This window comes from Rhipicephalus sanguineus, chromosome 8 (assembly GCF_013339695.2).
Source record: "Rhipicephalus sanguineus isolate Rsan-2018 chromosome 8, BIME_Rsan_1.4, whole genome shotgun sequence".
Lineage (NCBI taxonomy): Eukaryota > Metazoa > Arthropoda > Arachnida > Ixodida > Ixodidae > Rhipicephalus > Rhipicephalus sanguineus.
Genome location: NC_051183.1, coordinates 62,753,264 through 62,762,791, shown reverse-complemented (window position 1 = coordinate 62,762,791; position 9,528 = coordinate 62,753,264). Strand labels below are relative to the sequence as shown.

At 42.0% G+C, this 9,528-nt stretch overlaps 1 protein-coding gene across 1 annotated transcript in view; it reads left to right on the top strand.

Annotated features, from left to right (window-relative positions):
• Positions 1-9,528, top strand: part of LOC119402022 (WASH complex subunit 3) — a 186,760-nt gene that overhangs the window by 38,920 nt on the left and 138,312 nt on the right. The window lies entirely within an intron of this gene.

Sequence of the window (9,528 nt, the reverse complement as noted above, 5' to 3'; positions counted from 1 at the left end):
GACGAGAATATAAACCTCTCTCACCAGAAAACCTCAGTAGGCTCTTTTAACTGCGTTGGGCGTGGCCTACATGTTTCAAAGCACCCAAAAGCTTCTCCTCCGAAAAGGGCCGGGAGTCCACATAATCTATGACGCATTTAAGTGTCTGTCTTTCGGTGGCGGATTGAGCGCACATGCACAGAATGTGGTGATTAGTCTCCGACGTGTGACACACACTGCAGTTAGGGTTTTGCTCCTGTCCAATCTTATAAAGGTATCGTCATAGATACGCAAAAACCAGCCGTAACTTATGCAGTAGTGTTTCCTGATTTCCTCTTAGCCGGCATAGAATCCGAAAACGATGACCAGTGTCAAGTCTCTAGAGGAGCTCTTGGCGATGGTCATGGGCCCGGATCCAGTGCCACGGCACGCGAGTGGTGCGCTTGGAATGTCACACCCGAGAAACTAGCTTACTTAGAAATGCCCAAAAATATTTATATTTTGGCACCCTTTATATTGCGCCAATATTTGCGTTGCGAGCATTACTCACCTTACTGTACGAAATTTTATGCTTTCTACTATGCGGCACACAGAATGTGATCGGCACGAATGGCCTTACGACTTTGCCGTTTGACCATGAGTGTATTGAGAACCACGAGGAAAATCACAAGAAGTTGACTCTTGCTTACTCTTCTGGCCATCTTGTTTCTAATGAAAGGCTTCATGATGCTGTAGGAGATGTCGAAAGCACGCCCTTGTCGCATAACGTGGAAAGCTTTAATCCTTGATGGCATGCAGTCCTGAAATGTTCTCACCGTAAATTGTTCGAGAAAAAAAAACAAAGAAAGAAAAGAGGTTGAGAATAATACAGGCTCCTCGCTTGCAGTTGATATAGCGAACACTCTTGGCTACGTGTTTCTGGAATTTTCATGTTTTCGTAGCATTTCTGTTGGCGTACATGGCTGTTGTTCTTAGAGTGCAACCATCACGAGAGATAGAAAGAGAGGGGGGGGGGGACTCGATATGCAAGTGCCGAATATTTTGACCTTGTGAAAATTTATGGTTTGTGAATCCTCCTGTTGTGCGAAGGAGGAGGAGAAGAAGAGGAAGGAAAGTCAGGGAGGTTTGCTATCCTACGCTGGGCGAAGGGAGTTAAGGGATTAAAAGATAGAAAGAAGCGATGAGGATAAGAAAAATTTGCGTTAGATTCAGCAACACCGCTGCGTTCCATGTACGTCAAAAAAAAAAAAAAGGTTGACTCGCATCCTGACACTCTGAGAGTATTAGATGCAGGACCTCATCATGTCGCATTCCACGGCAGAAGATGACACGTCTGACCTCATTACTACATGACAGTATAGTGGATGGGTCATGGCGCCTACTGTAGCGTTGTAAGTATTGGACTTAAACCCGTTCCCTGAAAATTTCCATTGCATTGCTGAGACTGAATATGTGAATAGATGTCCACTTGTTTATTTGTCTAGCTTTGGGGTTGTTGACAACCTCACGATGCTGTCGTGAGATTTTCAGCAGACAAGAACATTATCCTGCGCCACAATAAGACACATACCTAAGCTTAAATACATTTTTTTTTTTCAAATCAAATGAAATCAAATCTTTATTTGTCGCAATATATATAACGGCATTGGGGTTAGTATATACAGAAGGAGGTCCCATAGCACGAGGCTGAAAGGGGACCTCCTGTCAGAAAATTACTGTTGGTAAGTACATCGAAATGGCAACGAAAAAGCGTTAGGTAATTATTGTTAGTAATAAAAACAGCCCAAACATGCAATAAAAAATGCCAGGAAAAATGGTAACAAAACAACATTCAGAAATTATACGTAGCTATGGAAAGAACGCAAACATACCATAAAAATGGCAGTAGAATCGGAAACATAATGACGTTAATGAATGATATATAGCTGTTTGAAATAACTCCAATGTGCATGAGTAATAATGTGAAAAAAATAACGAACACAGTAATGCTCTAAATGTAAGAGAACGCCGATATAGAAATACAGATGAGTTATGATTACGAAATAATATGTTTAAGTTCTTTTTTAAAAGCTGGTAATGACAATTGTTTAGTGCTTAGTGGTATTGAGTTCCAAAACTGAATGGCTGCAAATATGGTAGTATGTTTGCCGTAGTTAGTGCGTGCATGTGGGAGTAAAAAGTTGTTGTTTGAGGCAAACCTAGTAGGATTAGAGTTTGACAATTGAAATTTCTCCAAAACATTGGCTGTTATGGTACCGTTAAGACATTTAAATACAAGAATCCCCAATTATATTTGAATAAATTACACACTGTTAGTACACTATGTTGTTGGAAAAGTGGGACGCGCAGGTGATTGGTGAACTGAATGTTATGATGCGAATGGCTTGATTTTGGAGACGTTGAAGTGGAAGGATATGAGATGGATAGGTATTCGCCCATGACGTGATACAGTACGTGATATGACTGTGGATGAAGGCGTAGTACAGTTTAAGCAAAGTCTGCAAGGAGAAGAATGGTCGTGCTTTAATTAATGTTCTGATACCATGAGCAATCCTCTGCCTTATAAGTGAAATGTGATGATGGTACTTGAGATGAGCATCTAGAACTACTCCCAAGAATGTGCACTTAGTAGCACTAAGAAGGCTGTGGCCGTTGATAGTAATAGCGGGTGTAGGTGAAAGAGCGTTATGACTGGAATGGAAGACAATGAACTGTGTTTTATTGGTATTAATTGTTAAACCATTAGCTGTGCACCAATTCTGAATGTTAAAGAAGTCAGAGGACAATTTATTAGTTAGCGCATCGATGGACTTGTCTTTAGTTACTATAGTTGTATCATCTGCGTACAAGAAAGGTTGACTGTGTGTTAAAATTGAGGTTAAGTCATTAATATAGATTAAGAATAAAAGCGGACCCAGTATGGAACCTTGCGGGACACCTTTGTCAATAGATTTAAAAGTGGAGAGGATGTTAGAGACACAAACAGCTTGCTGTCTATTGGATAAGTAGCTATTAATCAGCTCTTGCGCACTACCTACGACACCTATTGAGTTAAGTTTAGCTAATAGTATATTATGATCTATAGAATCAAATGCCTTAGAGAGGTCAATCAAGAGAGCTCCGGCAAAACAACCAGAGTCAAGAGTGCGTTTAATATAATCGGTAAAGGAGAGTAGTGCGAAATCTGTTGAATAGCCTGCCCGAAAACCAAATTGTTGAGTGGATAAAATACGAAACTTAGTTAGATATTTAGATAATCGTTTTTCAATACACTTCTCTATGATTTTGCTGTACGACGAAAGAATGGCAATAGGTCGGTAGTTAACAATAGACGTTCTATCGCCTTTTTAAAGACTGGAATTATCTTGGCCTTTTTAAGCTGCGATGGGAAGATGCCAGTTTTAAACATAAGGTTAATGACATAGGCTAACGGGGTCGAGATCACGTGAGAGATGCATTTCAGGTGAATAGGCTGAACGTTATCGAGACCAGCACTTGTTATTTTCATGTGATTAATTATTTCCACCACCTCATCTGGGCCTGTTGGAAAGAGGTAAAATGACTGGAGACATTCCATAATTGTTGGCGGGTAATCTTGAGGCAAGAGGGGAGTGTTAGCACAGAAGTACTTGTTGAGGGCGTTCGCAATGTCGTCTGCATTTCTAAGAACACCCTCTGTTGACTGTAATTCAGTTATAGCTGGCTCGCTTAATGATCTGTTTAGAAATGAATTAATTGTTTTCCATTGATCTTTGCTGTTATTACCAGCATTATGTATCCTGTTCGTATAATAATTTCTTTTAGATTCTTCAAGGACTTTGTTAAGTATGTTGCAGTACTTTTTATATCGCAATCGCAGGGCAGTATTGAAAGGCCGTTTCTTTAACTTTTATATAAATTGTCTTTCTTTCGCAAGCTCTTCATTAAGCCAGCTGTTAGCCATGGGTTGTGAGGGGCCGGAAAATTCTTTCGACATTTGACAAAGCTGGTCGAATCGTCTATGCACTTTTTGATGGCAGATGAAAAAGAATTAAAAGCAGCTTCAGGGTCACTAAGTAGTTCTAAAAAAGACCATTCTATGGCTTCCACACGCTTGACGAAATTCGTTTTATCAAATATATTTTTTTGAAAAGAGCTTAGCTGATTAGGTATGGCACATTCAAATCGGCAAAATACAGGGTAGTGGTCAGTTAAGCTGGCTTCGAGGACGCCACAGTCGTTTGATGGAATGAAATTTGATAAAATGTGATCTATTAAAGAACTGGACGCACCAAGTACACATCTAGTAGGAACCGAGATTAGAGATTCATAGCCAAATCCTAGAAAGCACGCAGTGTAATCAGAGTACGCTGAGCTGCTGATATCAAGAAGATTGATGTTTATGTCACCTAGAATGACGACATTCTTATTTTCAAGTGACAACTTATTGAAGATGGAAGAAAGTGATGAACAGAAATCGGGAACAGAGGATGACGGTGAACGATATATGCAGCCTATGATTGTCTTATTACCGCTCGATGGCAAAGATGGGTTAGCAATTTCAATCCATACGGACTCGGTATTCTCAACGGAAAGGCTGAGATCATATCTTCTTTGATATGGAATAGATGCAGATACGAATATAGCTGCGCCGCCAAAGCTACCAGACACTCGATGACAATACTCGGGAACGTATGATGGGAAACAGAACATATTTTTGTCGTGAGGCGATAGCCAGGTTTCAGTGACGCAAATGAAAGAAAAGTTCAAGCGATATGACGACAAAAATGCATGTATGCTATCGAAATTTTTTTTAAGACTACGTGCATTAAAGTGAACAACAGGCAAAAATCGATCGCAGCAAAACTGCTGAAGTTGATCCGCGGTGAAATACATTGTGAAGAACCGGTAAAATAGAAAGAAAAACGAAAAAAAAAAACAGGTAAGATATGCGCTGAACTGATCGCGGTAAATAAGCTATAAAAAAGGTTCAGCCGGTCTGCTGGAAAACAGACAGGTCTTCTTCTGAAGAAATACGGAAAACACGGCTTTCGTTCGACTTTCTGGCCTTAATTTGGCAATTGTCAGTCCAGAGATATTGCCAATGTTTTTCTTTCTTGAGTGACAGAGCCTTTGCGAAAAGCCGCTTGTTCTCTGGGGTGAGGTGGTCATTGACAAATACAGCGTTTGAATGAGAGGCAGAAAAGCCAAGGTCACGAGAAGTAAGTCGAGCCTTCCTCGCTTTGATGACGAATTCTTGCTTTTTTGCCCGAGAACAAAATCTGGCGACAATGTTTTTGGTAGACCCCGCCTTTGTGGGCACTCGATGAACAATGTCGATATCGGAGTCAGAGATCGCGCAGTCAACCTTCGAGGCAATGGTTCTAATGATCTCAGAACAATCCTCACCCTGGGAGTAAGGAACACCCTTCAATTCTACGTTGTTTGCCCTGGAATACTGTTCCATTTGGGCAACTTTTTTGCTCAGAATTTCGTTCTTACGCTCCAGATCCTTGTTGGCTGAGACGAGCGCTGAGTTTTCCGATTTGATTGCCTCTATCACCGAATTCAGCGTGGTGACACCAGATATAAGGCTCTCAATTTCAGCTTTAAGAGTCACTACATCTGGTTCAAAAGAGCGAATCTTTTCTTGGAACTTAACAAGTAGCTTTTCAGCTACCTCGTCCAGCTTGCCTTCGGATAAAGCCTCGACTTTTTCTAGCCTCTTGGTCAACTCGGCACAAGTAGGCATTGTGACCAATGTTCAACAAAAGCACAGAAAAACACAACACAGGGTACACTGGCAGCAGCAGTTGCAAAGTAGAAAGAAAGAGCGGCAATGAGCAAAAAAACTAACCTGCGGGTACAAAGAAGAGCGTATAAGTCAGCGTTCCGCTAACTGCAACCGCTGCTGCCAAATGAAAGCCGTTGCCAAGCTTGCGTTGGCTTTTATGCTGAAGTGGCCTGGGATAAGACAGTGCGCAGGCAGTCCACGCACGTAGATAATCCAGGTGTAATCCACGCTGGTCGACAGGACGTTGATCGGCAGAAGGGTTCCACGCGTGATCGATAGGGTGCAAGAGTAGATGCGTTGACCAGGCAGCGCGAGCTTGAAGTTCACAAAGGGGCCATTCAAACTGCGGGTACAAAGAAGAGCGTATAAGTCAGCGTTCCGCTAACTGCAACCGCTGCTGCCAAATGAAAGCCGTTGCCAAGCTTGCGTTGGCTTTTATGCTGAAGTGGCCTGGGATAAGACAGTGCGCAGGCAGTCCACGCACGTAGATAATCCAGGTGTAATCCACGCTGGTCGACAGGACGTTGATCGGCAGAAGGGTTCCACGCGTGATCGATAGGGTGCAAGAGTAGATGCGTTGACCAGGCAGCGCGAGCTTGAAGTTCACAAAGGGGCCATTCAAACTGCGGGTACAAAGAAGAGCGTATAAGTCAGCGTTCCGCTAACTGCAACCGCTGCTGCCAAATGAAGAAGCGAGTTTTTTCAAAAAAGTACATTTTCAAAAAATAAAATAAAAAAAACTCCGGTCTCAATTTTGACGGCAATTTTTTTATCGAAGAGCGCTTATGTCAACGAACACACGGTTTTAATATCATATGTCCTCATTTGCTTTGTTTACGAGATATAACTGGCCAAAGTGACCCTTGTTGTGAGTGCTCACTTCAATGCGACTGATGGTTGTTAATAGCTTGTATTGTGCGTAAATCGCAGTTTTAATTATTCTGCTGCAGCAAAACCTTGCTCTGGTGGCTTTTCGTCAAGAAAATTGTGTTCTCAGATTTTATTTGTGTCTAGCGTGTGCAAAAGTGGGCTGCTGCCGCCCTCTTAATGGCTCACGTGTAAACAGTTTGCAGCCTACAACCTCGCCTACAATCATCAGAGGAAAGATGGGCGCGCCTGTTCAAGATATCAACCGCTTATTCTTCCTGAAGGAATACCTGGTCTACCTCATCGCGGTTAGATGTAGACAGGTTTTCCTTGAGGAGCCTAAAGCAATGCAAGCACACCTCGCAGGTGTCGCGAAGATCCTCAGCGTATGACAGTAGCTTCTGGAGGTAGGCAACAACAAAAAGAGCAAGGAAAAAAATTGCGCAACGAAAACGTTTTCCTCGGCAATCTTCTTTTTGTGAACGCGTAAATAATCGGCACAGAACAATCGGACGTAGCCATGTGCCGCGCACATCGCGTGTAGTGAACAGCTAGACCTAGAGCAAGCCGAAACGTTTATACTGAACGGCGCCGCACAAATTATCTCACATCTGCGCAGCTGTCATGAATGCCTTTCCAGAACTGCTTACGGTTTAACATTTTATGACTAAGGGTGTCTAAGCACTTTGGGCTGTAATATTTAATTTGTAGGCAGCACTCATTGTCAAAACTAAGGGTAATGTCCGTCTGGTGCCACCAATGACCTCTGCTGTCCTCGACGTGGGAAAGCACTTTAGTAAGGTGGCAACAAAGCATCATAAATTGGGCAGCTTCGGCCACTCATGGCTTAATCATGCCGCACCGCACGTTTTCTGGCTGCTGAAACGCTGACGTAAAGGTCGAGATGATACAGGAAGACGTTATCTGCGACGCCGAAAACATGGGATAGCGGGAAGTGAAATAAACGGCTCGGAAATCATTGAGCTAACTTTTTTACAAATGTTGTTTAAACTCAGTGTGCGTCGAATGGGGAAGATGCTTAGAGCGTACAATGCATGTAATGGAAGGGAAGCAAGCAGGCAGTGAGAAAACAACTGCATAACAGCGCGCCTGCTGATTGTGGCATTTAGTTACAGATTAAGTTGACCTTCGCTGCATACACATGCTTTATTCAGTGTGCAAGGAGAGTTTTGACAAAGTGACCTAAACCATGTGTTCGCGGTGTCTCGCGTGCTTCTGATTAGCGAATACTGGCGGGGTAAGTTGAGGTTGTAAGCTGCAAACTGCGTACGCGTCAAGCCTTTAGAGAGCGGCAGCAGCCCACCCCCACACACGCTAGACACAATTAAACTTTGAGAATACAATTTTCTTGACGACAAGACACCAGAGCAAGGTTTTACTGCAGGAAAATAATTAAAACTAGATTTAAGTGCAATGCAAGCTGATGACAACTATCAATCGCACTGAAGTGAGCACACACAGCAAGGGTAATTTTGGCCCGTTAAATCTCGTGAACAAAGCAAATGAGAACATACATATTAACACGGTGTTTTCACTGACATAAGCGCTCTTCGACAAAAAAATGTCGTGATAATTGAGGCCTGAGTGTTTTTATTTTTTGAAAATGTACTTTTTGGAAAAGAACTCGCTTCTTTAACTATTTTCTTCTTATTTTGCGCTGCCTGTAGGAAAACGATCTGCCGCATAAATGTTGCAAAGGCTCCTTGAAATACTTGGAAAAAAGCATGGATGTAATTCACAGTAATGCGTATTAAAACCAACAAAAAATTTTCGACACATCATTTATAGTTCGCATTAAATTCGGCCGTGAAATCCCAAAACATTGCAGTGAACAAAAACAGGAGGTCTGCGCCGCCACCTTCAAATACTTTTTTGGCACGCTGGGAGCATTTCTCGGAAATAAAATTTTCGGTTCCGTGCACTTTGAATGTGCCCACATAACATATAAAAAACGCAGGCAAAACAAAAATATCGACCGGACAGGCATGTTCGATCTCTCGTGGAATCACACTTTAGAGGGCGGCAGCAGCCCACTTTCGCACACGATAGAACCAAATAAAATCTGAGAACACATTTTTCTTGACGAAAAGCCACCAGAGCAAGGTTTTGCTGCAGCAGAATAATTAAAACTGCGATTTACGCACAATACAAGCTATTAACAACCATCAGTCGCACTGAAGTGAGCACTCACAGCAAGGGTCACTTTGGCCAGTTATATCTCGTAAATAAAGCAAATGAGGACATATGATATTAAAACCGTGTGTTCATTGACATAAGCGCTCTTCGATAAAAAATTGCCGTCAAAATTGAGACCGGAGTTTTTTTTATTTTATTTTTTGAAAATGTACTTTTTTGAAAAAACTCGCTTCTTTAACTATTTTTTTCTTTTTTTGCGCTACCCATAGGAAATTGATCTTCCGTATAAATGTTGCAAAGGCTCTTTTCTGTAGTTGACACTGTTTTCAAGTTTCTGTTTGAAATAGTAAAGGCGCCAAGGCGCCTCAAACTTAGGACCCTTTTTTTATTTTGGCCGTGTTTGCCATTTTTTCACATTTTCTTCTTTTTGAGGACGGCATGAAAAAAGCATGGATGTAATTCACAGCAACGCGTATTAAAACCAGCAAAAGAAATTTTCGACACATCATTTATAGTTCGCGCTAAATTCGGCCGTGAAATCCGAAAACATTGCAGTGAGCAAAAACAGGAGGCACGCGCCGCCACCTTCAAATATTTTTTTGGCGCGCTGGGAGCGTTTCTTGAAAATAAAATTTTCAGTTCCGTGCACTTTGAATGTGCCCACATAACATATAAAAAACCCAGGCAAAACAAAAATTGCGACCGGACAGGCATGTTCGATCTCTCGTGGAATCACCCTTATGTGGCTACAG